The sequence below is a fragment of the Macaca nemestrina genome, unplaced genomic scaffold (assembly GCF_043159975.1).
Source record: "Macaca nemestrina isolate mMacNem1 unplaced genomic scaffold, mMacNem.hap1 Scaffold_95, whole genome shotgun sequence".
Lineage (NCBI taxonomy): Eukaryota > Metazoa > Chordata > Mammalia > Primates > Cercopithecidae > Macaca > Macaca nemestrina.
This window is the reverse complement of record NW_027257886.1, coordinates 50,530-70,536: the sequence shown is the minus strand read 5'-3', so window position 1 is coordinate 70,536 and position 20,007 is coordinate 50,530. Positions and strand designations below refer to the sequence as shown.

The 20,007-nt window shown below is 45.1% G+C and overlaps 1 protein-coding gene, 1 long non-coding RNA gene and 1 pseudogene across 8 annotated transcripts in view; 1 reads left to right on the top strand and 2 right to left on the bottom strand.

Annotated features, from left to right (window-relative positions):
- Positions 1-2,757: 2,757 nt before the first annotated feature.
- LOC139361695 (uncharacterized) lies at positions 2,758-11,055 on the bottom strand. The gene is made up of 3 exons (XR_011619277.1): positions 10,974-11,055; positions 3,772-3,898; positions 2,758-3,099 (listed from the first exon to the last, which is right to left on the bottom strand). It is a non-coding gene; the product is annotated as an uncharacterized lncRNA (long non-coding RNA).
- Positions 11,056-11,819: 764 nt separating this feature from the next.
- Positions 11,820-12,755, bottom strand: LOC139361691 (collagen alpha-1(I) chain-like; annotated as a pseudogene).
- Positions 12,001-20,007, top strand: part of LOC139355304 (SH3 domain and tetratricopeptide repeat-containing protein 1-like) — a 52,574-nt gene continuing 44,567 nt past the window's right edge. For 3 of the 7 annotated variants that reach the window (XR_011619273.1, XR_011619275.1, XR_011619274.1), the window contains exon 1: positions 12,824-15,397. The gene's annotated coding sequence lies outside the window, so the exon portion shown is untranslated. The other 4 variants (XM_071090477.1, XM_071090478.1, XR_011619276.1 and 1 more) reach the window with 4 other exon arrangements.

The following is a 20,007-nucleotide window of genomic DNA, read 5'->3' as shown; positions in this document are numbered from 1 at the left end:
AATACAATATATAAACTATCATATCATAATGGTGCAATACTATCTACTACAATAAGAAAGGCATCGATGAAAAGCCCAACGCTATCATATGTGACTGAGAGATTGAATGCTTCCTCCCTCAGATTAGTTACAACATATTGTCCTATCACAGTTCTTTCTCCTTCATTCAAAGTGAATGATCCAAATAATAGACAGAAATAATAAAGAATAAAGGCAACAAATGCAAAGAACTCACGAGATGATACTCTATGGTAAAATTTATGTACTTAGAAATTAATACCAACTCATTATTAGCAAAAAATAAACATCTTTATATCAAGAGTAGTTTTTCCTTTAATAAAGAAAGGTGGAATATGTATAATGAACAAGGGATAATCAAAATTTGCCAAATGTGGCTAGTAAGACAATCCCAACAATTCACAAACATTATTCACTGGTCAGTTAGTCACAGGACAATACATACAAATGAAACTTACTGACCGCGTGTAGTGGCTCATGTCTGTAATCCCAGCACGTTGGGAGGCTGAGGTGGGCAAATCATGAGGCCAGGAGTTCAAGACCAGCCTAGCCAACATGGCGAAACCTGTCTCTACTAAAAATACAAAGAATTAGCTGGATGTAGTGGTGGGCACCTGTAGTCCCAGCTACACGGGAGTCTCAGGCAGGAGAATCACTTAAACCCAGGAGGCGGAGGTTGCAGTGAGCCGAGATTGCACCACTGCACTCCAGCCTGGGCAACAGAATGAGATTCCATCTCAAAAAAAAAATAATAATAATGAAATAAAAAAATTAAACTTACCTACATTTTAGAAAAACATTAAAATTCAACCATGAATCCAGCACATTATCAAATGAATAGACAAAAATTCTACCAACAAACTTAGTATCATTATCTATGAAACTCAAGTACTACTGCTTAAAGAGCATTTACAGAACTCTCACCTCAAGGTTTCCCTGCAAAACAAGGTGAAATGCATACTCAAGACTCTTTAAGAATGAGCCACTGATAAAAACAATATACTTGTAACTTGTGTAACATTTCATACATTTTTTTTCAAGCACTGCACCATAATTAATTTGCATCAGGCTTTTCAAATTAGAAAAGCTTCACTTACAGAACTTCCTTCCTGTGGGAATTTTAACATGACTTTTCAAATAAATGTTAAAACTGAAAATATTCTTGCAGTTTCTAAACTATTAGAGTTTTAATCCTGTGTACGTTCTTGTATTTACAAGGTCCAGGGAGCTACAGTGTGCATTTTCATATGTCCTTGAGTGGGTATGAGAGAAATGAAACATTCCCACATTCTGGACATTCATAGGGTTTTTCTCAGGAATGAGCTGATATCTTCAAATGGAACTAACACAACTGAAGGCCTTACTACAAATTTAGATTCAAAAGGCTTTTCTCCACTCTCAGTCCTCCCAAATCTTCAAAAACAGGAAAATCTGAAGGCTTGACCACATTTCCTAACATTCTTACGGTTTCTATGCAGTGTGAGCCTTTTCATGTTTATGAGGGAATGGGAAAGAGTAAATGTTTTACCACATTTCTTACATTCAAGGGGCTTTATTTATTTGTTTGTTTATTTTCTTTAATTTTGAGATGGAGTCTCACTCTGTCACCAGGCTGGAGTGTAGTGGCACAATCTCGGCTCACTGCAACTTCCACATCCTGGGTTCAAGCGATTCTCCTGCCTCAGTCTCCTGAGTAGCTAGGATTACAACCATATGCTACCACACCCAGCTAATTTTTGTATTTTTAGTAGAGACGAAGTTTCACCATGTTGGCCAGGATGGTCTCGATCTCCTGACTTTGTGATCCGCATGCACAGGGCTTTCCCCCAACCCCTCGTGGCTTTTTATGTCCTTGAAAAAGAACTAAGACAACTGAAATGTGCCACCATGCCCAGTTAATTATTTTCTTTTTTTTTTTTTTTTGAGACAGAGTCTCACTCTGTCGCCCAGGCTGGCATGCAGTGGGGCTATCTCAGCTCACTGCAAGCTCCACCTCCCAGGTTCACACCCTTCTCCTGCCTCAGCCTCCCGAGTAGCTGGCGTGAGCCAACGTGCCCGGCATTATTTTATTTTTCTAGAGACAGGGTTTCACCATGTTGCCCAGGTTGTTTCACATTGTTTTAATCCGGGCTAGTTATGAACTCCTGGGCTCAAGCAATACACACACTTTTGCCTCCCAAAGTGCTGGGATTATAGGCTGAGTCACTACACCCAGCCTCTATATCATGACTTCTTTCATGGTGAGTAAGGTGACTGGAACGAGTGTAGCCTTTACCGCATCTCTTACATTCATAGGGTTTTTCTAGAGTATGAATTGTTTCATGGAGGTGAAGGGAACTGAGACGACTGAAGGCTTGGTCACATTGTTTACATTCATAGGCTTTCTCTCCAGTATGGTTACAAAGGGAACTCAAAGGACTAAAGACTTTGCCACATTGTTTACATTCATAGGGTCTCTCTCCAGTATGAATGCTTCCATGACAACGAAGGGAAGTGGAACAGCCAAAGGCTTTATCACATTTGGTGCATTTATAGGGTCTTTCTCCAGTGTGAGTCCTTTCACGCGTCTTAAAATAACAAGAAAATCTGAATGTTTTCCCACATTCCTTACATTCCTAGGATTTCTCTCCAGTGTGAGTTCGTTCATGTATTACACAACAACCGGAAACAGTGAACGCTTCACCACATTCTTTACATTTACAGGGTTTATCTCCTGTGTGAGTTCTCTGATGTCTTTCAAATGAATTGAGAAAATAAAACGCTTTCCCACATATCGTACATTTATAACTGGATTTCCACTGTGCATTATCATGTGTCTTCTAACACCTGGAACAGAAACGAAGAATTTCCCACATTGTTCACATTTATATTGCTTCTCTCCATATGGTTTGTATCCTGAGTGAGCTAGGATGTGCCTATTAAGAAGGGAATGATGTACAGACTTTTCCACAAACACTGCATTCACATTGTTTTAATCCAGTAGAAATGTTCTCATTCAGATCAAGGTTTGGAATTTGGCTGACAACTTGTCCATACTGTCTACCTTTTTTGCTTTCACACGGTCTCTGTAACACATGATTTCTGTAAAAAAAATGACAAGCACATTATTATTGGTTGGTTTAATAACTTTCTACTTATTAATAGGTCTTGGACTTACACTGCTACCAATACCAAGGAAAATGCATTATTATTATTTTTTTTGGCCATGATTGAATTATTTGAAAGTAAATGGGTTACCACTGAAAACACAGCTACCACCTACATGACTATGACCAAATTAGTAACATTCATATACACAATTTTGTAGTGCTATTTTCAAGTAAACTGTTTTCCAAACACTGACTGCTACACTGAAGTACGTTACATTTGGGTGAAATTTTTCTAAAACAAAATAAATTTCAAGTGACTCTTATTTGTTTTGATTACTTGTTTTTAAGTTCATATGACTTGCTAAGATTCCTTCAAAGGACTTTATTTCCTCTTCTCAGTGCAAGTTATCTTATATCTTTCCCAGGTTTTTCAAAGTGATCTTCAATATTCTGGTCTTTCCATTAGTTTCCTAAAATGCAGACCCACAAAATTATCATGAATTATTAAAAACTATAGAAACGTTACTAGATTTATGTTCATTGTACACAGTGCCCATGCCTGATTTCTTCACCAAATCATTCCCTTGCCACATTCCAAATCACAAATAGCACTGATGATAGGGAAATACTTCTGTAATTAAGTGAAATGTGTTGTCATTCTTACCTACAGAAGCCAGGTTCCTGCAGGTTTCCTGCATCACTTCTCTCTAGAGATTCTTCTGAGAAGAATTTAAGAAAGCCCATTCCTCCTGGGTAAAGTTTACAGCCACATCCTCAAAAGCCATGGAGTCCTAGAACATTCCACACATGTGGATAGAAGGACGGGTGAGACTGACAGCACTGGGAATTTATACTCAATCCATAAGCTCTTTACATGATTCTAAAATTTTCAAGCATTTCTTCTATGACGTGATTGTCACAACTCTTACTCTGTTCACACATACTCCCTCCCACACAGCAGTATTAATGCTGGAATTGAACTATTCAAAAAGGTAACAGCAAAGTAGAAACACCCATCTCATTAGAGAATCCAGGGAGTAAGATGTGCTGCTAGGAGTTACCTTTTAACTTCACTTTGTACATTTCTAGTATCTGTCATAATAAAGTCCTACCTGATGTGCATAAGGGAGTTAATATTATCAGTCCTGAGACTACTGATTCTTAAAAACACCTGCTCGCAAAGTTCCATCTTTGTATTAGTAACTTACATTTTGAAAGGGATTCCACCAACCCAAGTAATAAGAATGACCCACTGCATCTAAATGGCTTATGCAATATATTTGCCAAAACTTTTTCTGCTGAAGGTCTATTATTTTGTGTCACTGCAGTGGTGCTTAGGGAACCAGACACCAAAACACAGTCTGAACACTAAGTGTTCAATGAGTTTCCCTGGTAGACAATATTTTACATGTGCTGTCACTTGTTAACTGGGAAGTTGAGCCCATTCCATGTGATTACACCAAGACAGAGTAGGCTTATTAAATTTAATTGAGTAGCAAATAAAACCAATAATTGATATTTAACAACATTAATACAACAATTTTTAAAATTTCTATTGCACAATGTCAAGGCAGAAAGGAATAAGAGGAAATATGACACATGGTTTTTAAAATGACATTAATGTCACCACTTCCAGATGCTATTCCTATGAAATCACATAAATTCCCAAATCAGGTTGTTTTAGGCAAGAAAAACTACTTTTTCATACGTAGTAAAAATGACAAATATCTAATGCTTTTTTGTCACTTAAAAAAAGAGTGATAGCTTGTCTAACATACTTCTAAGATTTTCAAACGAAAATACTCAGGACAGCACAGTATTAGCAGAGAGATGAGCAAGCAGACCAAGGGGAAGAAAAGTCTTAATGACCCAGCATTTATATGGAAAGTTGATGAATGATAGACTAGGCACTGTAGAATAGAAAAAGAAATCACATGCACTTTAAAATATGAGGCAAACCAGGCTGGCATCTACTTGGGAAAATGCATTGCATTCTTCTCTATTCCATGAACCGTAATCAACTTATTATATATTCAAATATGAAAGACAAAACCAGAACACTTTCAGAAGTCACAGGAAGATTTTTTTTTACGAAGGATTAGGCAGAATTTCTTTTGTGTAAGAAAACAGTGATAAAGGAACAGACAAACTCAAACATGTTAAAATTTAGGGACTAAAAAGAAAATAGAGTGGGCCAGGCATGGTGGCTCAGGCCTGTAATCCCAGCACCTTGGGAGGCTGAGACGGGTGATCACCTGAGGTCCGGAGGATGAGACCAGCCTGGCCAACATGGCAAAACCCGGCCTTTTTGCTGTTGTTTGTTTTTCAGATGAAGTCTTCCATTGTCGTTTGGGCTGGGGTGCAGTGGCAAGATCTTGGCTCACTGCAAACTTCACCTCCCTGGTTCAAGCAATTCTCTTGCCTCAGCCTCCCGAGTAGCTGGGATTACAGGTGCCTGCCACCAGGCTCAGCTAATTTTTTTGTATTTGTGGTAGAGACAGTTTTTCGCCGTGTTGGCCAGGCAGCTCTGGAACTCCTGACCTTGTGATCCACCCACCTTGGCCTCCCAAAGTGCTGGGATTACAGGAATGAGCCACGGTGCCAGGCCTAAAACCCCGTGTTTACTAAAAATACAAAAATTAGCTGGGTGTGGTGGTGGGCCTATAATCCCAGTAACTCTGAGGCTGACACAGGAGAATCACTTGAACCTGGAAGGCAGAGGTTGCAGTAAGCAGAGATGGCGCCACTGCACTCCAGCCGGGCTCAGAGCAAGACAGTGTCTCCAAACAAACAAACAAACAAAAACAAACAAACAAACAAACAAAAACCGAGATATACAGATAAGAGGATGCAGATGTGCCCACTGTCATAAATTCTTCACCATGCTACAAGAGGGGAACTGACATTTTGGTGAATCTTTGTAAATCATCAATTTATCTATCACACTTTTATTTCACCAGTAGCATTGACAAAGCTAAGTCCTACAATTCCATTTGAAATTACCCTTAAAAAGAACAGACTTTTAAAACCTACTACACTCACTCTGAGGAAGAAATAAATATGAATTTTTAGCAAATAAAATGCATCATTTTAGCTTGCCTCTTTGGAAATAGTATTTTTATCTTTCAAGCTGTACTGACAAAATGTATCTTACAGTCAATGAAAAACTGAAACTCAAATAAGCGGACAAGCCTTTTCAAGATAACAAACTCAGGGAGAGGCAGTGCTGACCCCAACACAGACCTTTCTAAGTGTCACGGCATTCCATTCTATCCCTCGGGACACCCATCCTGTTCAGTAAAGCACTCAGTCACCACCTAGGAGGCACTGGCACTGCTCTTTGTCCTCCTGTGTGCCTTAAAAGCATCTTCATATTCAGGTTCTTGCACATCCTCTCTGGGGTGGGTTTTCCTTGTCCTTTGGGATAATTTTTCTCTCTTCGAAAGTCTGAGACAATCGAGACAGCAGAAATCATTTCTGCCTTTTCCTCTCACTATCAGCATCCCGTTTGCAGATCGTCAATGTGTCTCTGAGGAATAAAAGCTCCGGCTGGAGGAACAGTTTTAATGACCTAGCTTTAATGACATTACCTTGTATTGTCCATTCATTTTAATGTCCTAAAATTTTAATAACCCTAAGGGGTCACCATTTTAGATGAAACTATACCAGGAGATTCCTCTAAGGCCAAGAGCATCCAGCTGCTCTCCTGAGAGGCTCTACCCCCTACCTCAGGCTGTCCTTGGGGATGAGATGATCCCGGGGCTGATACTCACTAGACCCTCCAATAGACATGGCCACAATGCGTATCCTGGGTCATCCCCAGACAGTTCTAAAATGCCAGGACTAGGAAAAGACAGGAGGGTGGCTGAGGACACAACACCCTGTAAAGTTTTCACGGGGGGACCTCAACCTAAAGACATTTGGGTAATATGTACACTTAGGAAAGATGAAGAGAGGCACAAAGATTTTTTTTACAGTAGAGTGTCAGAGGATTTATTCTCTGCTTTCCTTTCGTGTAAAATGTTTGAAAACAGAAAAATATTTTGGCCATGGTGGCTCACGCCTGTATTCCCAGCGCTTTAGGTGGTTGAGGTGGGCGATCAGTTAAGATCAGGAGTTCGAAACAACCTAACCAACATGGCAAAACCATGTCTCTACTAAAAATACAAAAATTAGCTGGACGTGGTGGTGGGCGCTTATAAGCCCAGCTACTTGGGAGGCTGAAGCAGGAGAATCGCTTGAACCTGGGAGTCAGAGGTTGCAGTGAGCTGAGACTGTGCCATTGCACTCCAGCCTGGCGACAGGGTGAGACTCCGTCTCAACAACAACAACAACAACAAAAATATAAATATATATAAAATATACATTTAAAATTATTACATGTAGATAGTATTTGAAGTCATGGGACTGACTGTAGGTAGAAACAAGAGAAGGCAAGGAAAGTTTTCACATTTATATTTGTATATAATTATATAAAATTAATATACATAATTATAATATATAAATATATCATATAGGCTGTGCACAGTGGCTTACACCTGTAATCCCAGCAATTTGGGAGGCTGAGGTGGGCAGATCACCTGAGGTCAGGAGTTCGAGACTAGACTGACCAACATGGAGAAATCCCATCTCTACTAAAGATACAAAAATTAGCCAGGCGTGGTGGTGCGTGCCTGTAATCCCAGCTACTCAGGAGAATGAAGCCCGAAAATCACTTGAACCCAGGAGGTGGAGGTTGCGGTGAGCCCAGATTGTGTCATTGCACTCCAGCCAGGGTGACAAGGGCTAAACTCCATCTCAAAATAAATAAATAAATAAAACAATAAATATATATTTATATCTAAATTTATAATTATAATACATAAATGTGCATATACATACATTTATTATAAATTTATTAATATATGAAATATATTTATTTCTGAGACAGGGTCTGGCTCTGTCACCCAGGCTGGAGTGTAGTGGCACTATCATAGCTCATTGGAGCCTTGAACAGATGGCTCAAGCGATCCTCCCACCTCAGCCTCCTGAGTGGCTAGGATTGCATCCACACACCACCATGCCTAGCTAATTTTAAAATTTTTTGTAGAGACAGGGTCTTCCTTTTTTGCCTAAGCTGGTCTTGAATTCCTGGGCTCAAGTGATCTCCCTGCATCAGGCTTCCAATGTGTTAGACGTGGGCCACTGCATCTAGTCTAATGCATTTTTTAATTTGCGACTTTATATTATTTAATATTTTGAAGTACTGAATGTGTTGAACAACCAACTTGCAGAATTCCCGAACCATGGACGGTCAGCTGTCATGTCCTCGTTCAAATCGTCCCAGCACACCAAGGCTAGAAACCTTTCAGCCAACTTCCACTTATGTCTCCCGGGGCAGGACAATGTCACTTGGCCAATCCCCACTAAGAGGGACTCTGGAAAGGTAAGAAACTATTCTGTTCTCTATAATGGAATGTGACCAGGGAGAAGGCAGTTGGGAGGGCCAGCTGGGCCCTCCAACCAGCAGCGTCCACCATCGACTAACTGCCCTAGAGCTACACCGTGCTGGGCATTTGGGGCACTGTTATGAGCAAGAGTTTCCATTTTTCTTCTCATGGGACCTTCATGCTAGTGGCAAGAGACAGTTTTTTTGTTTGTTTGTTTTTGTTTTTGAGGCAGAATTTTGTTCTTGTCACTCAGTCTGGAGGGCAATGGTGTAATCTCGGCTCACTGCAACCTCTGCCTCCTGGATTCAAGCAATTCTCCTGCCTCAGCCTTCCGAGTAGCTGGGATTACAGGATTGTACGACCACATCTAGCTAATTTTTGTATTTTTAGTAGAGATGGGGATTCACCATGTTGTCCAGGCTGGTCTGGAACTCCTGAGCCACTGCACCCAGTCAAGAGGGAGATTTTAAATCAGTAAGTATAATTGTGATGAATGCCAGAAAGAAGAATGTGTGTGATGGGGAGGGGACTTAAGTTATTCTCTCATATTTTAACACTTTCATAGGAAATAACTAAAAACTTAGAAGCTTAAAACAACACACACCTTTAAGCCAATTTTGGCAAGCTAGGAGTTGAGCACATTTTAGCGGGACCTGTGCTTGGGATCTCACGCTAAGCAGCTGGGCTGCATCCTCATCTGAGGCTCCACCAGGGCAGAATCCATTTCCAGGTCCGCCGAGGTTATTGACAGAATTCATTTCCTCGGACCCGCTTGGCAATGTCCCAGCTTTTTGCTTCCTTGCCTATGGGGCCCCACCAAAGGTCCTTTCTCAGCACAGCATCTCCCTCCTGTAGCGCCTGCAGGCGGAACCTTTCTCTCTAGTGTGCGAAGGTGATGCACTGTGACAGTGACATCCCATTGCTTTTGCCAGGCTCTATGGGTTAAAAGCCAGTCACCGGTTTTGCTCGTACCCAAGGTCAGGAAGACTATGCAACGGCATAGGTCATTGGGGGGTCAGTCACTTTAGGGTGTGGCTGTCACCACTGAACTTGGTGAGACTTTAAGGGTTGGTAAGAGCTGGCCAGGTACAGGGGTGAGGGTGTGTCAGGCAGGGGTGAGGGCATGGAGGGGGATGCAGAGGCCTGCACCCTGGAATGTCCTTTCACTCCCTGAGGTTTTGTTCTCCTGATCCCTGAGTACATCCCAGAACACAGTGGGGCCCTAGCAGGGGAGAGGTAGGGAAGCATGTGTTGTTCCTCTGGGGACCTTGTTAGGCAAATCAGATTAGGGGCCAGGCTTTCAGTGGTGGGTGCGAGCGTGGGAGTGATGAGTGTGCAGGTGTGTGTGGGAAGAGCGATGGGGATGGGGTCAGCCCCAGCCACCATGAAGACCTGAACTGTGCATCCACCCATCCCAGCAGCCTCCCTGAGTGAGTGCCTTCAGGGCGCAGGTCCTGTTTTACACATGGAAGTGAATCAGAATGGGACACTGCCTTGCTTTAGAGAGGTCACACTTTTTCTCTTTCTTTTTCTTCTTCTTTTTCTTTTTTTTTTTTAATTTGCGACAGATTCTCACTCTGTTGCCCAGCCTGGAGTGCAGTGGTGTGACCTTGGCTCACTGCAACCTCTACCTCCCAGGTTCGAGCAATTTTCCTGCCTCAGCCTCCTGGGTAGGGTAGCTGGGATGATACGCACGCATTACCATGCCTGACTAATTGTTGTATTTTAGTTTCACCATATTGGCCCGGCTGGTCCCAGTCTCCTGGCCTCAAGCGATCTGCCCGCCTCAGCCTCCCAAAGTGCTGTGACTACAGGCGTAAGCTACCACACCGGGCGAGAAGTCACACTTCATGCCAAGTGGGTGGGAGCCACTCAGACAGCACACCAGCTGGTGCTGGGAGTGAGGGGTGCTCAGCGTCCTAGGAAGGCAGAGGCCTGCATGAGAGGTTCGGGGAGGAAGTACTGGAGGAGGATTTGAGATTTTCACCTGAGCAGCTGGGTGGATGGAGGGGCTGTTTACAGAGAATCACAAGAATGTGGATGAGCAGGTTAGGACACTAATAAAGCACTCTGTTTTGGCCCGCAGAAAATTTGAGATGCTTCCCTGTGTCCAGTGGGGGCTTTGGGAAAGGTCAGGGCTGGGCATCTGACTGGGATGGATGTCTCTGGCAGGCAGCAGAGCATGTGGATGGTTTGTGAAGCCCGGAAGGTCATGAGATTACCTGTGGCAATGCCCACTGCAAATGGAAGGTCATTTGGCCTGAGTCCAGACATATACAAGTTGGGCGGAGAAGGGGGTGGGTCCCCGGGACCCACCGAGCAGCAGCTATGGAAGTACAGGGAAACCAAGGGTGTGGGGTGACATGAAGCAGGAAGGTCAAATAAGATGAGGAAAGACGTTTGAAAGACGATCAGGGCTGGGGACAGTGGTTCATACCTGTAATCCCAACACTTTAGGAGGCTGAGAGGAGAGGATGGCTTGAGGCCAGGAGTTTGAGACCAGCCTGGGCAACATAGGGAGACCCCATTTCTATAAATAAATAAACACCATTGGTACTTGGCATTTCAGGCGGGGAACAGCAAACACATGAAAGCTCTGAGGCTGGAAAGGGAAGTGATTAGTGCTCGCTCCTGGTTCCTTTATCAGTCCTTAAAGCGATGCAGAGACATTTCAGGTACTCCTTGGCCGAGCTCCTTCAGGGAAGGCCTAAGTTCGCTTCTACTTCCCATCCATTAATTTTTTTTTTTTTTTTTTTTTTGGAGACAGAGTCTCATTCTGTCGCCCAGGCTGGAGCGCATGCAGTGGCACCATCTCAGCTCACTGCAACCTCCACCTCCCGGGTTCAAATGATTCTCCTGCCTCAGCCTTCCCAGTAGCTGGAACCACAGGTACGCGCCACCACGATCGGCTAAGTTTTCGTATTTTTAGCAGAGATGGGGTTTCATCTTGTTGGCCAGGCTGGTTTCGAACTCCTGGCCTCAAGTAATCCACCTGCCTCGGCCCCACAAAGTGCTGGGATTACAAGTGCCAGCCACCGCGCCCGGCCCTACTTCACTCCTAACGCCCACCATACGTGCTTCCAAATGTTTGCTGAATGACAAGGTGAACGAGTGAATGCGACTACGTGACTTCGGGCAGCAGGCAATCCTATTCCTTGGACCTCAGTTTCCCTTTTTGTAAAGCAAGCCTGTCTCTCGCTCTCTGCCCTAAAAGCCTGAGTTCTGGGCTTGAGATGAGCGCGTCCTGTAGAGCAGACTCCAGGTGGACGTTGAGCTGGGTCTTCTAGGAGGCCAGGATGCGGCCAGCTCTTGGGTCCAGTCCTCCCGCGGGACCCCGCACGCCCAGTCCCAGCGCCGCCCCGCCCAACCTGCCTTTGTTCCCCCAGGCCCCGCCCTCTCCGCGCAGCTCGCTCCCCATTGGCCGGGGGGCGGGCCCTGGGCGCCCGGCTCCGCTGGGGGCGGGGCTGCGGGCGGCGGGCCGGGCCGTGTGCACCTGCGCGGTGTGTTTCCCGGCCGCGGCTCCGCGCCAGCTGCAGCTCTTTGATCTGAGCCGGATCCTGAGCGGGGAACTCGGGCTGAAGCGGCGGCAGAGGCCCCGCCCCGGGGCTCCATTGTTGAGGCTGCCGCGGCTCTGTCGGCTGCTCAGCTGCACTCCAGCCGGCCCAGGCGCGGCGGCGAGGAGCGAGCGCTGCGAGGCGGCTGCCTGAGGTGAGACGGCGCGACGGGCGATGGGGCCTCCGGACCGGGCGGGGGTCTCTGCCCCGCGCGTGGCGGCTCCGAGCTGGGCTCCGCAGGGTCTGACGTTGGGATCCGGGGTCCTTGCGCCAGGGCTTTGTCTCGGCCTTGGGCGGCACCGGGGGCTTAGCGCCTGCTGCGGTACCTCGTCGGCCCGCGGGGGGTCCCGGTCGCCCTGCGGGTGGGGGCCGGTCCCTACTGCTCCCCGGCTCCCCGCGTCTGCCGCGGAGGGGACTGCATGGACCCAGGCGCTGGCTTCTGCCCGGTCCCCCGCAGCGTGGCTGGTCCCCGCGTGCGGCAGAGGGGGCCCTGCGAGGGCCCACTCGTGGGGCGGGGTCCGGGTCTCCGCGAGTGGGAGACTCCGCCGCCCTCCCCGCCCTCCCTCGCAGCGAGACTGCTTCCCTAGACTCACAGAGGGTGCTGCGCGGACCTTCGGATGAGGGAGTCCGTGACTCTGGGTGGGGGCTCTTTCCTGGCCCCGCATGACAGCTTCCTGAGTGTTTTGTCACCTATATAGGTGGCTGCTTGGACCCGCGCGCCTGGGTAAATGCGAGGTCCTTTTTCAATACCGTGAATCCAAGTATTCATGCTATTTTAAATCTGCAATTCTTTGACTCTCCAGAGGGTTTTTAGATTAATTTTTTTTCTATTACTTCCTAGTGTTTGTTGCAGAGTTCAGAGTACTTGATTAAAACTTAACAGGTCCGCCTGGTGCGGTGGCTCACGCCTGTAATCCGAGGACTTTGGGAGGTCTAGGCAGGCGGATCACTTGAGGTCAGGAGTTCGAGACCAACCTGGCCAACATGGTGAAACCCTGTCTCTACTAAAAATGCAAAAATTAGTTGGGCGTGGTGGTGGGCGCCTGTAATCGCAGCTTCTCAGGACGCTGAGGCAGAATAGCTTGAACCCAGGAGGCGGAGGTTGCAGTGAGTGAAATGGCTCCACTGCACTCCAGCCTGGGCCATAGAGTGAGACTTCCTCTCAAAACAAAAACAAAAACAATGTACTGGGTCTACCTCTGGATCTGGAATTTTCCTGGAAGGCCTTCTCTTCTGGGCTTCATTTTTCTCACTTTTGAGGATCGTAAACTACATAATTTCCAAGAATTTTTGCCCTACACCTTTAATTCTTTCAAGCAAATATAGCAAAGAAAAATTCTCTTCCCCGCAATGGTGTAAGGAAGTCTCTCACAGAAGGGGGCACATGGGTATGGAGAAGACAGAGGGTATATATATATATGGTTTTTTTGTTTGTTTGTTTTTGTTTTGTTTTGTTTTGTTTTGTTTTTTGGTGACGGAGTTTTGCTCTGTTGCCCGTGCTGGAGTGCAGTGGCAGGATCTTGGCTCCTGGGTTCCTGCACGCTCCGCCTCCTGGGTTCACTCCATTCTCCTACCTCAGCCTCCCAAGCAGCTGGGACTATAGGCGCCTGCCACCATGCCCGGCTAATTTTTTGTATTTTTAGTAGAAACAGGATTTCACTGTGCTAGGCAGGATAGTCTCCATCTCCTGACTTCGTGATCTGCCCGCCTCGGCCTTCCAGAGTGCTGGGGATTACAGGTGTGAGCCACTGCGCCTGGCCGACAGAGGATGTATTTTTGAGCTCTACATTTCAGAGTTCTTTTCTCTAGCCCTGGCCTGGGTCCCAAACAGGGAACTTAATTCACTCTATCCCTGAAGTATACTCTTGCTTTGATGCCATTGGTATGTTGTCCTAGAGATTTTGCTGTGGCTGCTAGGAGTGTTTCAGGGTTAAGGACTGATGCAACCTCTCTTTTGTCAGTTTATGAGTCTATAAACCATCTTGTTTCCTTTAGCGTTATCTCCCTGGAACTGGAAGGTGAGAGATGAAGTTTTCTTAGATTATAAGTCTCAGTCTTTGCTATCTACCTTCGTCTGTCTCCCATGTCACCTGCTGTTTTTTTCCCCCCTGTTTTTCATTTTAATGTTTTTATTGGATAGGTGTCTATTATTGCAGGCTACCTCAAAACATTTTTGGATATTGACAGGATATAAGTATGAATAATATGTAAAAGATAACTTATTCTAGTTCTTTTGAGCAGAGGATTTGGTTTCGATATGTGGCCCTATTAAAGCTTTTGTTAAGCCCAAGTACTTGCTGAACTTCAGTTCCCTTACCTGTAAAATGGAGTTAGTTGTTAGTAATACCTGTTCTGCCTAACTCAGGAGATTGTTTTGAGGATCAAATGAAATAATGAATGTAATGGAATTTTGTAAATTTTAAATGAAATATTGTATTACCTAAGATTTTTTTTTTTAACGCCGTATTAAGAATGGAATGAATCTGGGTTTTCCTTTGAAATCCAAAATGTTTAATGTATAGAGAAGTTTTAATGTGTCTGTTGGGGAGCTTCATTAGGATTGTTTTCTATCTTTAATTGGCCAGTATTTTTTTATATGTTAGCATTTTTGGGGAACATCAAAATTTGTGTTTCAGTTATCATTAATATTTTACAAAGTTATTGAATGTGCATGATTTAATCTTTAACAATCTCTTCAATTATTTATATTCCCATGTAAAAAATTCAGTAATGAACGTTCATGTAAATAACATTCCCATGCTTTAATGAAGCACAATTTCTTGACATTGCAGTTTCTAAGTGCCCTGTGTTGAGGTTGGGAAAAGCTAAAGGGCAGTCAGAGGTCAAGGTCAGCAAAGCGTCACCTTTGACATTTGAAATCCAGCAGCAGATATCACAGTGAACCCCATTCCAGCATCCAGGAAGTTTCTCTGCCCTGCCTCTCCTCCGGCCACCTCGGAATCTGTGTCTGCGGTGTTGGTCCTGCTTTCCTGTCTCTCCTCTGCCTTTTCTTTCTCTTCACCAACTTCTACCGAGTGCCACTGATGTCTCAGACAGTGGCAGTGGGATTACAAAGGCTAATAAACCCAGCCCTGGTCCTCAAAGAATTTATGTTTTCTGTGCAGATATTAAGTGACACTGTCATATATAGTGTTGACAAACATTGATACAGATTTCCTGGGAAGTGCAGAAGCACCATCCTAGAAGCAGAGATGCAGAGGCAGCACTGGTGACTCACACGTGGAGAGCTGGAGTTCTTGGTCTAGTGGGATAAACTGACCTGGACATCATTTCAGTGCAGCGGAGAGTGAGTGCTGGGATGGGCTCCCTTGGGGCATCTGGGGCTGGGTTTGTCTGGTGTTTAGTCTCCTGCCTGGTACTTAGAGTTTATCAGTAAGATGAGCATTGGGAGGCTTCTAAGTGAAAAGAAAGGCAATCACTTACCTGAAACCTAAAATTTGTAGGTGTTCTGGGCCATTTATAATTCACTGAATCTGTTTTGTCAAAACAAGTCTATCATTTATTGTTTTGGATGGAGTGTGGCCAGCCCTGCCTTGCGATGTAAGGAAATCAGGAAACGCTTGTCAGGTGTCAACACTGTGCCAGACACTCTTCTAGGGGTTTCCACGTGAATCACTGTATTCATTTCTGTTGCTGCTTTACCACATTTCCACAAATTTAGTGGCTTAAAACAATTGAAATTGTATCATCTCACAGTTCTATGGGGCAGAAGGCTGACATGGATGTGACTGGGCAAAAATCACCATGTGGGCTGGGCTGCATTCCTCACTGGAGAATTGTTTCCAAGTGCTTTTGGCCAAATATAGTTCCTTGTGGTTGCAGGACTGAGGTGTCTGTTCCCTTGCTCTCCATCTGTTGGGAGCTGCCCTCAGCTCCTGAGGCCTCTATCTGGTCTTTGCACGTGGTCCCATCAGCTCAGGACTAGGTAGGCCAGGGACCTCCTCAGGCTCTCCAGTTCCCCTGTGTGCATTTCTCTTCTTGCACTCGGAGAAAGTTCTATTCCCTATTTTAAAATATTTTTTTGAGATGGAATCTCTCACTGTTGCCCAGGCTGGAGTGCAGTAGCATGATCTCAGCTCACTGCAACCTCTACCTCCTGGGTTCAAGTGATTCTCCTGCTTCAGCCTCCTGAGTAGCTGGGACTAGAGTTACCCGCGATGACACCCAACTAATTTTTGTATTTTTAGTAGAGATGGGTTTCACCATTTTAGCCAGGATGGTCTCCATCTCTTGATCTCGTGATCCACCTGCCTTAGCCTTCCAAAGTGTGGAGATTACAGGTGTGAGCCACCGCGCCTGGCCAGTTCTATACTCTTAGAGGCTCATGGGATTAGATTGGACCTCCCTGGATAGCCCAGGATACTCTTCCTAAGGCCTGTGACAAAGCCCTTTTGCTGCACAACATAGTCACAGGTCTCGGGGGTTGGAATCTCCCACCACAGTTACGGATCCACTTACTACAGCAGCCTGGAAGGTGCTTTTTGTCGCCTCTGGTTAACAGATATCAATTACTTATTTATTTATTTTATTTTTTTGCAAATGGGCAGGAACATGAAGGTCCTTCTTTTTTTTTTTTTTTTTTTGAGACTGAGTCTCATTCTCTTTCCCGGGCTGAAGTGCAGTGGTGCAGTCTTGGCTCACCACAACTTCCACCTCCCAGGTTCAAGCAGTTCTCCTGCCTCAGCCTCCTGAGTAGCTGGGACCACAGGCACGTGCCACCAAGCCTGGCTAATTTTTGTATTTTTAGTACAGACGGGGTTTCAGTATGTTGGCCAGGCTGGTCACAAACTCCTGACCTCGTGATCCGCCCAACTTGGCCTCCCAAAGTGCTGGGATTACAGGCATGAGCGACCACACCCAGCCATGCAGATCCTTCTTAAATGAAAAAACCATTCCTCTGACTTGATGTGAGGCTGTTGGTGAGACTGATAGCAGTGGAGACAGGTCCATCAGAAATGGAGCTAAACTTTGTTTTCTGGAGTATTTTGATGGCCTGCCCTGATCATGTAAGTTTTGCTAAGAAGTCATTAGAGTAATTCCTCTACTGGAAGAAACACCATATGGGGAATTTGGGACCTTCCCTTTTCAAGTTTTACACAAAGGACTCTTCATGGGCAAAAAGTACATGATTCCAGGTCCATTTCTAGAATGGAAACAGCTGCATCAACCCAACAGCGATTCACATTCCTGAGTTTGAGAGAATCTGATTGTTTCAAGGCTGAAGCCAAAAGCCCAATAAACAATGTTTGTACCTTTATTCATAGTTAGGAATTAGGTGCATCCTGTGGTCAAGCAAACAACTGATGGTGGTCACCAAGTAGTTTAAAACCAAGTAGGACCTCATTTTATCATGTGGGTGTTTTTGATTTTCTTAACTAAGTTTTTATTTTCCTGTGCAATAAATGACAAACTCTGACTTGAAATGCATTTCCTTTAATAAACCAGAATCTAGGGCCGGGCGCGGTGGCTCACGCCTGTAATCCCAGACTTTGGGAGACTGAGGAGGGTGGATCACGAGGTCAGGAGATTGAGACCATCCTGGCTATGGTGAAACCCTGCCTCTACTAAAAATACAAAAAATTAGCCGGGCATGGTGGCGGGCGCCTGTATTCCCAGGTACTCGGGAGGCTGAGGCAGGAGAATGGCGTGAACCTGGAAGGCAGACCTTGCAGTGAGCGGAGATCACGCCACTGCACTCCAGCCTGAATGACAAAGCAAGACTGTCTCAAAAAAAAAAAAAAAAAAGAAAAAAGAAACCAGAATGTATAGTCCTAAGGTTTTTAACCTGGCTTTCAGGACTTTATGAAGTCCCCAAAATCCTGTGCAACAATTTTGTGTATCTGCATCCATGTGTGTTTATGGGGAGATGATTTATAGCTCTCCATACTTTTTCAAAGTGGTTGGATTCCAAAAAATTTTAGAATACACCACTTTGGCCTGGTGTGGTGGCTCACACCTGTAATCCCAGAACTTAGGGAGGCTGAGGCAGTAGGATCCACTGAGGTCAGCAATTTAAGACCAGCAACATAGCGAGACCTCCACCTCTACCAAAAAAAAAAAAAAAGAGAGAGAAAGAATGCTGGGCATGGTGGTGCACACCTGTGGTTCTAGCTGCTCGAGAGGTTGATCACCTGATCCCAATAATTTGAGGCTGTAGTAAGTTAGAATTATACCACCGCACTCCAGCCCAGGCAACAGAGCAAGACCCTCTCTCAAACAAAAACAAAAAACCATATCACTTAATATACTATTGTTGTTGGTCAAATATCAGATTTTGTTTAAAAACTAAATACTCTTTTTTTTTTTTTTTGAGATGGAGTCTCGCTCTGTCGCCCAGGCTGGAGTGCAGTGGCATAGTCTCAGCTCACTACAAGCTCCGCCTCCTGGGTTCACACCATTCTCCTGCCTCAACCTCCTGAGTAGCTGGGACTACAGGCGCCTGCCAGCACGCCTGGCTAGTATTTTGTATTTTTAGTAGAGACGGGGTTTCACCGTGTTAGCCAGGATGGTCTCGATCTCCTGACCTCGTGATCCGCCCACGTTGGCTTCCCAAAGTGCTGGGATTACAGGTAAATACTCATTTTTAGCAAAGTTGTACAGGCCTACAGTTCTAAGAGTCAGAAATTAACAAGGCTTAGGACAAAACCCAGCAATCCCCCCACCTTACCCTTCTCCACTCTGATCCCTGCTCCTTGGAGGTTACTGTGTTTATGTTTTAGCTCGTTCTTCTAGATTGTGTGAAAGACAGGGAGGTGTCCTACTATGGAAGACAGGGATTCAGGCTGCTTACCTTCCCCGCTCCTCCGGTTGCCCACGTTTTTCTCCCCCATCCTCTCAGTATAATTATTGTGCTAGTGAGGCCAGGCACGGTGGCTCGTGACTTATCCCAGATTTTTGGGAGGCCAAGGTGGGCAGATCACTTGAGGCCAGGAGTTGAAGAGCAGCCTGGCCAACACAGTGAAACCCCGTCTCTACTAAAAAATACAAAAATTAGTCAGTTGTAGTGTTGCACACCTGTAGTTCCAGCTACTCAGGAGGATGAGGCACAAGAATTGCTTGAACCTGAGAGGTGGAGGTTGCAGTGAGCTGAGATCGCACCATAAGCTGAGATTGCACCACTGCACTCCAACCTGGGCAACAGAGGTAGGCTCTGTCTCAAAAAAAATTATTGTGATAGTGGGATACATAGTATAATAGTGTATATATTTAGTATTCTTCCTGGTTTTTGGCCCACAGCTTCTAAAACCCTTGTAATTTCCTGAGTGATAGGAACATCATTGGTTATAATATTTGGTCTTAGGTTTCAATACCTGACACAAGAGCTTCTAAGACTTCGGGAATCTCTGGGGCGATAGGAGTGTCTTTTGTATGATAATGAGATGACAGGGGGCTTCGGCCCCTAGACAGGTTCAGGATCAGGGCTGGTTGCCAGAAAGATGAGTCATGATTATAGAGTTGGACATGTCAGCCCCACACCTACCTCTGGGAGGGGAGACGAGACAGGCTGGAGATTGAGCTAGTCACGGGTAGCCAGTGACTTAATCATGTTGATGTTATTAAAACTCCATAAAACCCTCTAAATACTGGGTTTGGGGAGCTTCTGGTTTGGTGAACTCATTTGGTGCTGGGGAGGTGGCACTTCCAGGGATGGCATGGGAGCCCCGACCTCTCTGCCCCGTGGTGTGCCCTGTGCCTCTCTTGCATTTGGCTGTTCCCGTGTTCTCTTCTTTGTAATAAACCAATAAGAGTAAGTAAGTGCCAAGCACTTTGCGTCTGTCACCTCTCTTACTTTTTCAGCAACACTGTGTGGCAGATAATGTCCTCATTTTGCCGGTGACAAAATGAGACTGATGCATTGAGTAACTTGCTCAAGGTCACATAATAAGCGGAATTCAA